General features: G+C 39.0%; 1 protein-coding gene across 1 annotated transcript in view; it reads left to right on the top strand.

Moving 5' to 3' along the window:
* Positions 1 to 16996, top strand: part of LOC117293205 (galanin receptor type 1-like) — a 57820-nt gene that overhangs the window by 25735 nt on the left and 15089 nt on the right. The window contains exon 2 of the mRNA XM_033775429.1: positions 2286 to 2396. The gene's annotated coding sequence lies outside the window, so the exon portion shown is untranslated. The remainder of the gene's footprint in view (positions 1 to 2285; positions 2397 to 16996) is intronic.

Below are 16996 nucleotides of genomic sequence, written 5' to 3'. Positions count from 1 at the left end.
ATTAAAGGCATTTGACACGATTGGTATGTACATATTCAAAATAATTCTTAGACAAAGGCTAACTTGGTGACGAGCAATGGAGAGCTGTTGGTAGTATAAAACATTGTGAGAAACGGCTCACTTAAATATTAAAAGACTTCAGGCCTGAAGCCCTTTATATGCATCTGAAAGCACACAAATTGGTGCAACAATTAGGGTGTTTTTTCTTTCATCGTTCTCTTGCAACTTTGATGATCAATTGAGACCAAATTTTTACAGGTTTGTTATTGTATGCATATGTTGGGATTCACCAAGTGAGAATACTGGTCTTTGACAATAACCAAACATGTCCAGTGCATTACAGCTTAAATATATTGCAGTTGGTCTACATGAAGGACCTGCCATTGTAGATAATGCCGATTTGTTGAGATTTTGTTTGGTATCCAATTAGTCGTTATTGACGCCAATATCCACACGATTTGTGGCCAAAACAGTTTTTTGTTTTACTTTGACCAAAGCCGTTAAACATTTCACTAAATTGTAAACAGCGATATTAAACAGTGTTTGTTTAGTACATCGTGCATGCCCGGATAAACAAAATCCCGCATGATTACATTTCGTTAATGTTGTACACCTTCTGGAACATAATACCTAACCAACACCACTACGGTCCCAACTTCTTAACTTGTCAATTCTAATCAGGCCAACCCGACAAGGCAGCGATTTTCACCCCTGGCCTTTCTCTCAGTTTAGTATTAAAAAAACAGCAGCGCTTCATCACCGATCCGCTGACCCCATAAACTACAACATCTGCTCCCCTCCGTCACGCTTCTCAGCCCGAGCCTGTCTCCCGACCCACACCGTATAGAAACATCAAGTTTACTTGAGTGTCCGTTTTGGGACATCTTAAAGGCACTGGACACGTTTGGTTATTGTCCAAGACCAGTATCCTCACTTGGTGTATCTCAACATAATGCATAAAATAACAATCTGTGAAGTTTGAGCTCAATTGGTCGTCGAAGTTGCGAGATAATAATGAAAGAAAAACACCATTGCTGCACTACTTGTGTGCTTTCAGATGCCTAAGAGAGGGCTTCAGCCAAAGTCTCTTATTATTTGAGTGAAATTTTAAATCTTCTAAAAACTACGTTTTCATTCAGAGGGAGCCGTTTCTCACAAAGTTTTATACTATCAACAACTCTCCATGTTCATTACCAATTAAGTTTTTATGCTAACAATTATTTTGAGTAATTACCAAGAGGATAATGTCCAGTGCCTTTAACCAAAGACAAACTTACACATCCAAGCGTCTTGGATGTGTCATGGATGCCCCTCCCCTGCTGGCGTAGCTAGCTAACGTCTTGGGAGCATTAAGGTGTTGTGTCGGCCAAAGGTTCAAGTGTAGTGAGAGGCTAAAGCGTAAAGTAAGGGCATTCCGAGGTTCGAGGCGGCGCCCCCTGGGATCGAGTTGGATGGCAGAGATGCTAACGGATCCTCTGGAAAAATTACTGGGTGTAATTCGTGTATCCCTATGGGGTTTCTGAAATGCCTGAAATGCATGGTGACAATATTTCCCCAAAGGGTGAGCACTGTTGACTGGTAATGTATTTTTACTAACGGTAAGTTATCACCATGAGCGACAGGATATAAATCTGACACCTTTTTTCTGACTCTTTATTGGCAGGACCGATTAAATCAACTCTATTAATAACGCATTTGTGTACAACACCAAGATGACCATATTTGTGGATGCTCTAGTTTTGACCAAAACAAAGGTTGGTGAGCCAGCTTTGGTCGTGTAACGTGCCTCGCCACAAACACTGTTTCTAGAACATGCATTGTCAAGTATCAAGAACTACCGAGTGCTAAGTGTGGCCGGATGGTACTCGAGTACGAGATACTTGGGCCATCAAGTACGAGTACAGGTTTCCGAGTACAAAGTATTCTGATATCTGAGTTCAGAGTCTAGAAGCTAAAGTGGCGGCCGGATGGTACTCGAGTACGAGATACTTGGGCCATCAAGTACGAGTACGGGTTTCCGAGTACCAATTATTCTGATATATGAGTACCGAGTCGAGAAGCCGAGTTCTAATCAATTGAATCTCAGAGTAAAAAGTACTTTCTTTGGTATCCGAGTACTAGTACATTCAAGTTCCTTCACACATACAAAAATAAGGCAAAACCAGCGATGAGATTAGTCTTGACGTTTCGATTAATGTGTCGTGCGTGTCTTCAAATCCAAATCAAAATGTAACGTAACTTTCTGAATATTTATACATATATGTATTAATATTTTATTTCGCCAGGTAAAGAGACACACGCAATACATCACTGGTGTTCTGTAATGAGCGAGACGTGGATAGCTATTCAGTGACATTTGTTTCAACTCGCAGCTCAAACCAAGCGGTCACTTTGTGGTGAGTAAAATAATATAATGACATTTTAATTGATCTAAACTTATGAACTGTAGCGCGATGTTCCAGACAACAGCTTCTTATAATCACCTTAATTGACTTGATCTTTACACGATGTAATCTGGTTTTAGGATTAATAAAACGTCTATTGATTTGTGTGCAAGCATACTTCATGGTATTTTTTTTTTGTTTCTCATTTTTTTTTTTTTTTTTAATCCAATGAGTATGTATTCGTTATTGTACCCCAAAAAATAAAGTGATTATATAAAAATTACTCATATCAAAACTCGTACTCATTACTCTTCATATTACAGTATTGTTATTTAGACTCGTGCCAGATTCTTTTTGCACTAGTCCTAATGAATATTGTTCCATTCGTTGCTCAAACTTATAGCAGAATCGGTACTTGAGCAAACTGTAGCTTGTTGAAAATACTCAGGGCCCTAGACAAACTCATAATCGTACAAACTCATACTCATGAACTGTTTTTTGTTACCAAAGAAGACCTCGTTCTAAGCCACCTCATTCTCGTACTCGCGTACAACTTGTAGGTTTCAAAACTTGTAGGTTTCGAAAAATATACTCGTTCTTAAATACTGGCCTTAATCTTGACGGTTGTGGAATACTCTGCTCCTTGGAGCTTGCAGTACACTTGCACTACAAAATATTTACACTAGGAGGCTGAGTACACACGTGCCAATACTTCCCTCCAGAGTTCCACAATGACCGCACATTTGGGCACAAGTCCGTCAACAACCGTCAGTGCTTGTTACTGTCTAGAATCAGGATAAGCAGTATACACGCTGCTAAAAATTATCTCTTTTAAGAGACAAACAAACTGGGTGTCTTCTTTCTTTTTGCATTGTATTATTTACTGCCGTATGCCTGCTCACAGTAAGAAGAGACAGAATCATTTGGACAAAATATCCTAGTAATACTAAACGAGAATAGAGAAAACTTGACCAACTGTCACAAAACCCGGGTCACCTTTCCTTCATACGCATTGCGTCCGAGGCTTCATTTACACTGACTACCAAAATAATAAACTATTTTCCTACAATCGTACAAGTTTTGAGTTATTTATTTACAACTATATATCTACAAGAAAATAACGCACATTCGTTATCCAATGATATAAAAATTACATCAATACGAGTGTGTAAGCTCTGATCGTCTTGATGAGAAATAGTTTGACTCCGAGGCAGCAGCCTCAGTGCATTAGTGGGAGTAGTAGACCTATATCCACTCCATGAAGCGCTCAAACGGAAAACTACTTTTCCCTCCCATTAAGAGAATATCATGACAACCCAGGTTTGAAATTATAGTCAAGTCTCCATCGAGGAAACGGCGGGTAAAAAAAAACTTGGGTAAAAAAATGAAAATGAGATAGATTGGAGGCGAAGGGGACGTGAAAGGGGCAAATACGATGCAATCTGAGCAAGTAATTGGAATGTTGTATCATGAAAGGAACTTGGCCGGGCCAGGAAAACCTCCCACAATTAACTGGATAATTAGAATGCTGAAAGGTGTGAGGGGAAAACTGATCATGCAGTCAGACAGGCGAGTGGCAGTCATTGCAAATGCCGATAAAAGTCTAACTAAAGCCCCTTTCACACGAGAGCAATTTAGCAAGGGTCCCTTGCCTAATTTTAGCATGGTTGTAAAATGTAGCAATGTTTGACAAGATTTTGCAAGAGAACTTGGACAGAAGATTAAATGGTTAACCTTTCACACGAGGTACATTTTGTAAATCTTTACAACCAGGCCACAATTTAGCAAGAAGGGACCCTTGCTTAAGTGCTCTCATGTGAAATGATTATATTACGTACGGGAGGGGTGTATACCTTTAGTAGTTGAATGACAAATTAATGACCATAAAAACTTACATCGTATGGACTGCAGCTTTTTGATAATGTAGAACACATTGAGAAAAGAAACTCCTTTCAAAAGAAACAATTTCATTCTGAGAAACGTTTCTGCGTGAGCACTTTCTCAGATTGGGTATTCCAATTACGTATTAATATGACACACTGCCTTTGAACTTGGCGCTTATTGACCATAAAGTGCAATTGTTATTAAATAAATATGGTTGGAAAGGTTTTGAAGTAGAATATAATGATCTATACATTTACCTCCAAATTGTGTGGGTTTTCTTTAATTTGTGAACTTACACGGCTCGCCATTTTGTAAAACACATTTTTGCCTCCACAAAGTGGCGGACCGTTAGTTCACTAAGTAAAAGAACAAATATCCACTTGGAGATTTATTTGTGTTGATCACCATATTCTACCTTTTAAACGATATTCATTCCATAACAAACACTTTTACAGCCCAAACCAAAGCGCCCAATCAGAATGCAACGTGCCCTCGCGTTCGTCTTCACCAAAGCTCATATAAGTGCTATGTCTAATACCAAAGAGACAGTGGGTTCATTTCCCCTATACGTCTAATAATACCTAGCCCAGTCTGAGTATGTGCTTAAGTTTGCTCAAATCTCTCTGGGGGTACAGGTCATATAATATGTGGTTGTCTGCTGTGAATATGCCATGGGAACGTTTTGATTGATCTGAGCCTGACGAGGGCCAACAGGGGCTAACAATTTGGCGGGGTTTGTTCTATTTACTATGTGCGATTCGCCAATCTTCGCATTTCCTGTCATAGGGGCAGTCGAACTTTTATGACGTCACATAAGGTAAAAGTATACCTCCCCCCCACTTATTTGGGTCTCTCTTTATTAAATTCGGGTGACTGCACTTGACGTCACATAAGGTAAAAGTATACTTCCCTACCCCTCCCCTTATTTGGGTCTCTCTTTATTAAATTCGGGTGACTGCAATTTTTTCTTACTCTTAAAAACGAAGCTTCGTAAATGAACAGTCAGGAAACCCCATGAAAGACTTTCAAAGTATAGGATGTATTTTTATTTTGTTGTGATGGTTTGGGAAATACTTTTATGACGTCACATAAGGTAAAAGTATACCTCCCCCTCCCCTTATTTGGGTCTCTCTTTATTAAATTCGGGTGACTGCACTTGTTTTTAACTCTTAAAAACGAAGCTTCGTAAAAGAACAGTCAGGAATCCCCATGAAGAACTTTCAAAATTATAGGGTGTATTTTTATTTTGTTGTGGTGGTTTGGGAAATAAGCCCAATGTCTATGCCGGATGCATCGGAGCTACCATTCTCTACCTAGTAGAGCACACGATAGCCATCTAGCCGCCAGTCTAAAATAACATCCATTTCATTATGCCACTTGCACAAAGTACTCCTGTGGATGACTTCATTTCGAAAGAGCTTTCCCCTTGTCCTTTTTGGCGCGGAGATGTAGACCGAAGATTAAGTTTTCTCCGGGATTCGCCAAATGCACGTGCGGAGAGTTCGGGTGCCCCCACCCCTGGAGAAGAAGGGTTGTCCCTCCGCAGGAGAAAAGGGGGCGGTGTCCCTCTCCCGGAGAAAAGGAGGTATGGGTAGGGGCGTCTCATTAAATATTTGTGCCATTTTCTATGTTAAAGGCACAGCTTTTGGTAATTGTCAAAGACCTGCACCCAGATCAAAAATAAAGCAAATTGTTGTGAGCATGGGGATGCTTGATCATATAAGTGTTCATCCTTCGAGTCAATTCGGTTTTTGAGGCTTAAATTCAGGGTATACTTTTGTTAATTTTCAAAAAAAAGTTAAAAACCCTACTTTGTGCATCCCAAGTATCATCATTTTTTTGCAGCTTCGCTGACCAATTGGGTCAAAATTTTCACTGGTTTGTTTTTCATGCATGTGTAGGGAAACACACATAAATGGTACTTTAGTGACCAAAGACCCTATAATAAGCTTGTAATTATTTAACAAAATTTATTAAAAGGAAGAACATTATCAACGTCCTAACAAAACAGTGCGACGTATACCATTCCATCGTACGGCTAGTTCTGGCCTACATATTTTGCTTTTAATTCACATTTTAATACAAACAAACTCGCTGGGAATCGCTGTGCCATCAAGAAAATTCAATCTCTGTGGGACGGGAGCTGACCTGGAACAGCTTGTAGACAAAATGTGAACACCAACATATGTAAATCTTATTGTTGTGCAATAAAGGGGGTGCGAGCCCGTGACGTCTTAGAATTTTGCTCAACCAAAACGAATGACCTGAACTACACGGGAGCTGTTTTACTGTAGGCCTATTTGAGGCTAACCAAAACAACTTTTGCACCAATCGCTCAAACCATGCTCAAACACAGTGAAGGTGACTGAGAATAATAACAACATCAATTTGATGTCAATAGTTTGAGAGAAATCAGATGGCTATACTAATGGTTAACTGAACGGAATAACACATGTTATCTCTATTACGGTATCACTTAAAGACAGTGGACACTATTGGTAATTGTCGAAGCCTAGTCTTCACAGTTGGTGTATCTCAACATATGCATAAAAAACAAACCTGTGAAAATTTGAGCTCAATCGGTCTTCGAAGTTGCGAGATAATAATGAAAGAAAAATCACCATTGTCATACGAATTTGTGTGCTTTCTGATGCTTGTTTTCGAGACCTCAAACTCTAAACTTGAGGTCTCGAAATCAAATTCGTGGAAAATTACTTCTTTCTCGAAAGCTACGTTACTTTAGAAGGAGCTGTTTCTCACAATGTTGTTTACTATCAACCTCTCCCCACTACTCGTAATCAAGAAAGGTTTTATGATGATAATTATTTTGAGTAATTACCAATAGTGTCAACTGCATTAGCGATGTTAATCTTAAGAAACAAAAATTGTTTTCTTATACACTTTTCAGCAATTTTGTTTAATAAACAACTTGTCATCACATCACGAAATAAAAGTAAAACAAAAAAATTAATGCTATTTTAAAAACAAAACACAAACCCTCTTAATACATCAGTCAAAACAATTATGACTGTGGTCCAAGGGTCTCTTTTTTTAATACAACAAAAATTATCTTGCTGTAGCATCACATGAGTCTACCATAGCTCAGGTAGACTGTCTGGTGAAGACTGAAGAAAACAAAATAGAATTCATATTATTTGTGGTACATGGTTCGCTCTTATTAAATTCTTACACTTAATTAAAACACAGCATTCGGTCTCGGCACCCGACTTTTAATAACTGCACGAGTCATTGGATCCGTAATGAGGGGAATTATTCATCAGTCTGGTATCCGACCTTCTGATATTCTACATTGATTTGTTTCCATTTCGTCGGTCAAAGAAATGATTGCGTGCCGCGCAGAATGTTAATAACGGTTATAATGACTTTTTGAGCTCCTCCACGTGTGCAAGGAAGAACCATTGAGATAAAACATTATGACCTTACCATGGCATGAGTGTTTATTGAAGTAATGACCTGATGAAAAAGGGTCTATATACTACGATGTGGACTTACAAACAATGTCACATTGTTTGTTATGATGTTGATCACTAGAATTGTGTGAACAACAAAGGAATATCAACATAGTGACTGGAACACAGGGCTGTGTTTTAAAGGCAGTGGACACTATTGGTAATTACTCAAAATAATTATTAGCATAAAACCTTACTTGGTGACGAGTAATGTGGACAGGGTTGGTGGTATAAAACATTGTGAGAAACGGCTCCCTCTGAAGTGACATAGTTTTCGAGAAAGAAGTAATTTTCCACGAATTTGATTTCGAGACCTCAGATTTAGAATTTGAGGTCTCGAAATCAAGCATCTGAAAGCACACAACTTAGTGTGACAAGGGTGTTTTTTCTTTCATTATTATCTCGCAACTTCGATGACCAATTGAGCTCAAATTTTCACATTTTGTTATTTATGCATATGTTGAGATACACCAAGTGAGAAGGCTGGTCTTTGACAATTATCAATAGTGTCCACTGTCGTTAAAGCTAGATACTATATGTTGACCTGGTGACAAAACAGGTACACATAATGTAGGAAAAAACACTTCATGTAGACTTACACACGTCCACACAGTGTTTTTGACTACATACTACAGTGGACTCACACATGTCCACTTAGTGTTTGTGATAGTGTTGAAGAACAGGATTTATTATTGAGAAGTGTACAGGTGAAAGGAATGTCCACAGAGTTACTGCAACACAGAGCTGTGATCTTACACACGCCAGTATACGGGGCAACATTGAAACGATGCTACCCCACAAGGTTTCTTGGTTCATGTGGTACCCCACAGAGAATTTCTTCCCAGATTGTGTATTCCTATGGCGGAGTACTCTTCCTGCGTGTGGACATTATTCGTGCCAGATTTCGGCGAAATCTCAAAAACACGACCACCTTTTAAAAATGAACTTTTCAAAGACAAGTTTTCTTGGATAGGGTTAAAACAATCGCTCCAAAAAAGGTATACCTTGACTTTAGCAATGGCTAACCTTCCCTTGAAGACCTAAACAGACGGTTAGCAACAAAAGAACCCTCGAACATGTTTCATGGCATGTAGCGTAACACGAGCGAGCAGCATCAATTTAATCCAGTCCAGTATCACAAGAATTCTTCTGAGCGATAAATCATGATAAATCTCCCAAAAACATTTTGCGTAATTACTTCAGTTGAACGTACATATGTCACTGGAGCTCTTGACTGTTATTAACAGATCCAAGATAAATTAGGTACGTGCCCGCAAAGTGTGCAGGATATAAAGTTCGTGGATCACATTTTTTTTAAAGAGCGTGGTTTAGATTTCCTGAACGTTTAAGGCAACGCGCCACGGGGGCAAAGTTCCTTCACCTCCGTAGTGAACTCACACTATTGCACGTATGGAGCAACTTCCATACACACGTGGTTAAAGGGACTGAGCACCTTTGATAATTGGCAAAGACCAGTATTGGTCCCAACATGTGCATAAAAGAATGAGCTTTTGAGCAATTTTTTAAATTTACGGAAAATCAGTGGCCTTTGCCCTAGTTATTTGTGTTATATTCATATCGGTAGGCCAATTAATTCCAAAACGTTGATGGCAAACTGATAGACTCATTTGGCGCTGATTAAAGGCACTGGACACGTTTGGTAAATGTCAAAGATCAGTATTTACACTTGGTGTAACCCAACATATGCATGAAACAACAAACTTGTTAAAGTTTGGTCTCAATTGATCATAGAAGTAACAAGAGACTCATAGAGGAATAAAAAACATCCTTGTTGCACAAATTGTGCGTTTGCAGATGCCTAAAAGATTTCAGGCTTGAAATATTTAACATTAGAGTACATTAGAGTGAGAAAATATCTCTTTCGCGAAAACGATTTTACTTAAGAGAAAGCCGTTTCTCGCAATGCTATCGAGCCGAAAATTAAACCATGATTTCGAAAACGGCCAAACTATATGAATCCGTGAAGTATACTGGTGTAATGACGTAGGAACAGCATGTCGGCGTTTGCGAAAACGGCCTACAGAAAAATAATAGTTCGCTCTTTGTCAAAAAAGGAGTGAGGTGCACTTTTTTTATGAGTAGCACCACTTAGTTTTAAAAACTGAGGTTTTCTGCGGTCGAGTTTGCCCAATTTACAATGCGTTGTGTTACCTCTATTTATTGGGGGGGGGGGGCATGGTGGAGGGGAGGAAACAGTGCAATTGTAACGCACGCTATCGATTCGGCACGCGTAACTGTAGCCAGCGTGCATTGGTTGAAATGACTGCCGTCGAAGCACGCTGCAGAACGGGCCAGCCTGTCCCGGTCGATACTCGACAGGATGACAGTCAGGTGACGTTTTTATTATACATTTATGGTAAGCAAACGACCAAATTCACGGGGGAGAGGGGAAGTTATAATTCACTTTATATCGGCCGGCCTGCAGGCATTTCGCCTAAATTGTTCATGAATACCTAACCGTTAACACGACGCCACTAGAACCCTCCTTCGGGGAAGGTCGTACTGAGCCTCCCCAGACGAATATGAAATTTGAGATGTTTACAAACTTCTCCGTTTAACTTTTTAAAAGGGGAGCGCTGCACATATCGTGTGTAAACGGTATCGATTTATTCTTTAGTAAAGTCAACTAACTCTTCAAGGAATATGTATGGCACGCGGGTATAATGCAAATTTGGAGGTTAGAAGCTGACCGCAATTCGATCATAATCCTTTAGACAACTTCACCAGAGGGCGTCAATAATTTGTCTCTCGGGGTGGACAATATTTCCTCTGATAATTTCTGATCATGCTTTGTATATGCTGTGATATAACAACATCCTGTGGTCTCGTTCAACTATATCTTAATCACAAAGTACACACGAGGAACAACCTAATTCCCAAAATGGAGTTAATGCGGTAATGATTCCATGTGAATTGGTGTTACATGTACATGTATTACAGGGTCTGTATTATTGACTCGAAAACAAGAATCAGAATGGTCAAACTGATGCAGACTTCGAGTTCGAACCCCACAGTGGGTCAGTTTGCGGGTCAGCCTAACCCCAGAAATGGATCAGTGTCAAATCAAGGTAAATTTTGAATATATATTATCAGTGTGGGGTTAATTAACAACAATATCCCAATTGTCTTATAGGTGTACACTGCAAAAATTGCGGTGTTTATTGACACCACTATAACAGTTGTCCCATGGATACCACAAAATAATCGAAATTTTCACCATAAGGTGTTTAAATAACTCTGCCAACATAAATACATTGGTGTTATTTTAAACACCCTAGATGGTGTTAATTTTGATTCTCTCTTAGGTGTTTATTTGTGACAAAACATGGTGTCAATTTAACACCCCCGTTTTTGCAGTATATGCATTCTGTGTTTTCCCATTTTGAGGCTTTTGGTGGCTTACTGGCTTCCTCTGCATTGCAATATTGACCAAGAACACGCCTGCGTTCAACGCCAGAATTTAAGAATGTAAAATTGCTTAGAATATACCAACGGAGGCAGATGTGCTATAAGCATTAGGTGTTAGATTAATCAAGAAGATTTGAATGATTACTGAGGTGGGGAAGATACATAGCTTATCTTCCATGGTGTGGCTGAAATACTTGTTTAATCATTGGGTAATATTGCTTTACTGTTGTCGGTCATTCATCAAATAAAGGGACAGTTTTATTAGATAATAGAGTTTTGTGTTGTCTGGAATAACAGTTGTTTCTGTTGCCATTAAATTCTACAAACAGCATCAATCTTATCATCCAATGCTACACTCATTGGTTTCCTGACTAAGCAAACACGGAGTGTGCTTGGTCTGAGAATTAGCTCAGGACAAAGTAAGTTATATTTTAAAAACTAAGCCGACCATGACGTTGGAAAACCAGAGACCAGGGCCAAATTTCTAAATCACAAATTGCTAAGCACAGGAAAATATGGCTTAGCAAAAACAGGTTACCAGCCAAGATTTCATGAAGTTTATCTTGTTGCGACTGGTGCCCAACTAATTTTGTTCTTCTTATAGCAACGGAATTTCAGCTAAACAGCTTTGTGACATCGGGCCTGCATCATTCTCTCTCTGTCACGACAGACACACAATTTTCAACACACCACAATTTTCAACTCGGTCGGTGAATATTTGGTATCCATGTTTCACCAAGCCTGCTACTTAATACAAAATATTTTTAAAAAAAACATCTTCAAGAATACCCTTTTGCCCTCACTTATGCAAAATAACGGATAATGCAATTCCCCAAAGTGCATTAACTCAAACTCGGGCGATCAATTCTTTCCTCGCAAATGCCTAAAAACCCTTTCCTGGATCACCGCTGTATGTAATGAGAGACGTATCCTCCGAGATCGTATAATTATGATATTTTCCAAAAGCATTGACGGAGGGCGTACACCCTTAAAACATAAAGTTTCAAACACGCCACTGTATTGCCGGTTTCCAGAGGTTTACAGAGGTTTCCGGAATCTACCAAAGGACATTTGTATTGAGTAAGACTTGAAGGTTTTTCCTTTAATTGGCCGCTGACGTATCGGTGTATGGCAATTAATTAGACCGCAAAACAATTGGAAGACGTCACAAGGGGTCCTTTGGATGAATAGCTATCCAACACGAACCCGGAGGTAGAGGCAGGATGTAGGTTTAATTACCTTGAAGGTGAAGGGTAAAAATACGTTCTTGCACAAATTAGTCAAATAAAGAAAAAAAATTAGAATTTGATTTCAAACTATCACAGATATTTGACGCAGCTGCGTGGCAGATGCAAATAACACCAATAGCAATTTAATAATCTTGATTTCATTTTTAAATTTTTAGAGGTGTTGTGATCTGGAAAAAAAAGTTTTAAATTGAACCAAGTATTTAATTTCTCTAAAATTTAAAGTGACACACACTGTATATATTTCAAAACAAGGAACATTTTAAATGTTCAAGGCACTGGCATACTGTATAAGAAGATACTCAAAATAATTGTTTGCACAAAAAATACTTGCCAATAAACCACGGAGAGCTGTCGATAGTATAAACAACATTGTGATAAAGGGCTCTCTCTGAAGTAACGTAGTTTTTGAGAAAGAGATAATTTCTCACTCAAATTATGTAAACAGACGTCGGGTCTGAAACCTTTTTTGGGCAGATGAAAGCATTTATGCAACAAGGGTGTTGTTTTTTCTTTCATTATTCTAATGCAACTTCGATGACCAATTGAGAATAAACTTCTACAGATACACAAAGTTGGAAAATACTGGTCTTTGACAATTACCAAAGGTGTCCAGTGTATTTAAGGTTTGTTAACAGGCCGTGAATGTGCGTTATTTTATAATGGCTCTTTACGCATTTCCAATGCTCGGTTTATACATCATTATATATCGGTTGACATCATGTACCGAGATTTAATTCGATCGTACATTACATCCAGATGATAGCGTGTTTCGAACGCAGCCACGTTTTGAGGTGGCTTTATTTTTCATTTACATGCTTCATTTAGTGGTCCTGTTGCTTTCACAGTCCATACGTAACTAAATTTAGTTTGTTTACAGCTTGAATTAGCTCCATACGTCAACCTAAACTTCTAAGTGTTTGGGATAGATCCAGGGTACAATCCCACTCCTGCACCCATCTTAGATATGAGTTTCCTGGTTTTAAAGATTACTTCCACTCCATGACACTTCCTCGCACAAAAAAAAGTATTTTCAAAAACTAAAATTTCAGATAATATAATTATGTGTGATAGATCCAGGGTCCAATCCCACTTCTGCACCCATGTGGGTTTGGAGTTTTCTGGGGGGTTTCTTCAGATTTCCGCTTAACAACACTGCTTCGAACATTCTACTTAAAACACGCTAATCACTTCTAGCTTGTTTTCCTTGGGCTGCCTAAGTGAGTGCTTTTGGAGAAAAGACTATTCTCCTCGTTTATGTAGGTAGTCTTTAAGAATATCTATTGACCGTAGCCATTGTTATGTGTTACATTTATTGGGCTACATGAATAGAAGCTGCTCCACATTTCATCCCTATAAGCTAAGTCGAAGGAGGCGGTTGCACAACAATTGAATTGAAAACAAATTTGTTGGATGGAGAAAAAAATATGAGTCAAGTGAAACACCCAGTTTTTTTTTTAAAACAAATTGAATCACATAAGTTGCAGCTATTTTTGTCTCATGTAGCATTTCTCCTGTCAGTTTATTATATTTCCCGCGTGTGCAATATTGGCCAAGTGGGGGTGATGCTTCCCCCAATTGGTATCTGATCAAACTCACTCATAGAATACATGACACCATTTTCCCCTGCAAATTAGACTGGTTGCAGTCTCGGGCACGCAACGGTAGTGGATTGCCCACAGCCGCGGGGCACAATTTGGCAAATGGTTCGCGTCAAGTTGAAGGGGGGGTTTGGAAAAGGGAAAGAGGATGTTGGGTTATGTTTTAATAATTTCTTTGTATAATGTACCGTGCCCTGAAAGGAAAGAGATCCACCAATCAAATTAAAATATTGATAGGTCTTGAAACCAAACACTGCAGTAGGGCTACATCTCTGTAGACTCCTCATTTAAATTAATCCTAACAAATGTTTGAAGATAATCACATGGCATTCTATTTTTATGTTTACCGTTTCAGTAGTGTGTGACTATAGACCGTGTGGCCTCTGTTGACAATTAGTCTGACCTTGTACATTATTCGGATATTCTGGCAGGCAAGATACTGCACTGGTCATATGGGAAAATTGAAATTTTGTGTCATAACTTCCACATAAATCCAAGAGTTGTGAAAGAAAAAGCTGGACAAGTTTTGAGATGTGCCCCCTTTCATCATATCAAGAGTTGAAAAAAAAATTGGACATTGCAATCTCCATAAAATATAAGATGTGTACAAAGTGTGCCTGCAGGAAGTCAACATGTGATGTCACAGGTCACGAAAAAAATAATCTTGTGTGGGATTAGAACCAAAGACTTGCTGCTTTCTAGGGCATGTCTTAACGGCTAGACCATCTAGAGTGCCCGGTGACGGATAGACATTTCAAATCCTTCAGTTAGCAGGTGGTACCACAAACAACTGCGAGTACCATAAACAATAGCAATGAATACATCAATTTAACAAATAATCAAAACACTGACTTGTGAACTATTTGAAAACAAAATACTAAATAAATAACTTGATAACTGTATAAATATAAAAGGCTTCTTCCAATTGCCACCATTTTCTCCATCATTATTATTGTTTTATGCCGAGTAAATATATCAGAAAACACGTCGAGAAAGTTGGCCATGACCATACGGATGAGGATGAAAGTGGTGAACCAACACGGACATAAAAACCAGACCCCATACTAAACCAGCAATCATTATGTGAATTTCAAAGACGTATCATGAACAGCAACAATTTGTCTTTTTGCCCATGTTGTACCCTGTAACAAGATGTTGTACCCTGTAACAAGGGAAAACAAAATTAATGTCAGAGCAATTTAATTGAATACTAAACTGGAAGTTATACAACGGTGCCATGACTATAAACTAATAACACAAAATATTGAAATACAACGGAGAGTGGATGAATACTGCTATAAAGGTCGCATGGAACCCAAGTCCAGACCAAGTCCTTGCCGTTATAATAGGGTTACCGCACTTTAAATTATCCTTTCAAAAAGGAAAGTACCCGCTCACTTTTTACCCGATTTAGCATTTTGTGTCATTCCACTGCACCTTCCGCTGCCATAAACGAGTACTGTAAGAGTGGGGCTCGGGGATATAACGACGTATAAAGCTCATAAAGGCACCGTCAAAGACATGAGGGAGGGGGACGAGCAAAGCAGAAAGACATTTCCATTATCGGCAATTTGTATTATTTATTTATTTTTCCTAGAAAAATTATAATCCCATGAGAACCTATAGAACCCAATCACTGTCGATCGCGTCTAGTGTTCAGTCGTTTGAGAACAAAAATAATGATCTCTTCATTTTGGACTAGACTCCATTAGGAAGAGAATTAGAAAACCAATTTAGTTTTCGGGAATCGTCTGGCAGTAAACGAGCGTATTATACTGTTGCGAGTTTTGTCAATTTGTTCTATATCAGTGCTATCAATTACGCCGAAAATTACCTCGGAGTGACCATTTCTCCCTTTCAGGTTGTCCCCCGGGAAGCAGTTAGTTGAAAGCAGGGGGGTGATTTGATTGACTTGGGGAACCTTGAATATAATGAAGTTTTGGCAATTGAGCGTGATGGTTTCACGTGGAGAATAGTACAAATTGGGCTGGGGAATCAGGCTTAATGAGTGATTTGTTTAATAAGAAGCTAGTCAAGAAAGAGATAAGTGATTATGCCGTTATGAGTCTCGTGTTGAGATGCAGACTCTTGCAGGGGGAGTAACGGCGAATGGGATATTTATTATTTTTAGCATCGAGACATGGTTCCAATCATCAGAATTAGAGTCATGTTTTCCCATTCCTGAGGTTTCCCATTCTTGTGGGCAATTTAGTTATTGCACATTCTGGAAAAGGTTAACCAATTCTCGGGTCATTTCTTGCACATTCTGGAAAATGCTGACCCATTCGTGGGTCATTTATTGCACATTCTGGAAAATGCTGACCCATTCGTAGGTCATTTATTGCACATTCTGGAAAATGTTTGACCCATTCGTGGGTCATTTATTGCACATTCTGAATAGTGTTTACCCATTTGTGTGTCATTTAGTGCGCATTTGGAATAATTTTGACCAATTCTTAGGTCATTTATTTAACGTTCTGGAAATTTTGACCCATTTTGGTTTCATTTATTGCACATTCAGAATTTAATTTTGCCCCATTTCTGAGTAATTTTCACGAGGAATCCGGGTCGCTTTGAAACAGAAATGGGTCGAAACACTTGAATACAACGAAGCAGTAGGTGACACCTCAATGAGTCCAGGTAAACATAAGTTGCAGTAAACAAAACGAAACAACAAATCCTGCTACGCCATCCATGACCATCTTTATGGTTCGACCGCTTCCTGCCCTCGAGTCTTCTTGTCTTCCTATTAAAGGCACTGAACACCCACCCTGAACACCCACCCTTGGTGGTTGTTCCGACACCGTACCACACTTTCACCCCCCCCCCTTAAATTTTCCTTTAAGACAAAACACGCCTCCAATGAATAGCCTGTCCCACAAAAGTGCTCTTCATTTTACAATGATTGCACCTAAACCATTACAGATATCTGAATCATTGTGAGTGTGAACCGGTTTTTACGTTTTCTGTTTGTCTTAGTC

The sequence above is a fragment of the Asterias rubens genome, chromosome 8 (assembly GCF_902459465.1).
Source record: "Asterias rubens chromosome 8, eAstRub1.3, whole genome shotgun sequence".
Classification (NCBI taxonomy): domain Eukaryota; kingdom Metazoa; phylum Echinodermata; class Asteroidea; order Forcipulatida; family Asteriidae; genus Asterias; species Asterias rubens.
Note: the sequence above shows the minus strand (reverse complement) of the source record. Positions and strands in the feature narration are given on the sequence as shown.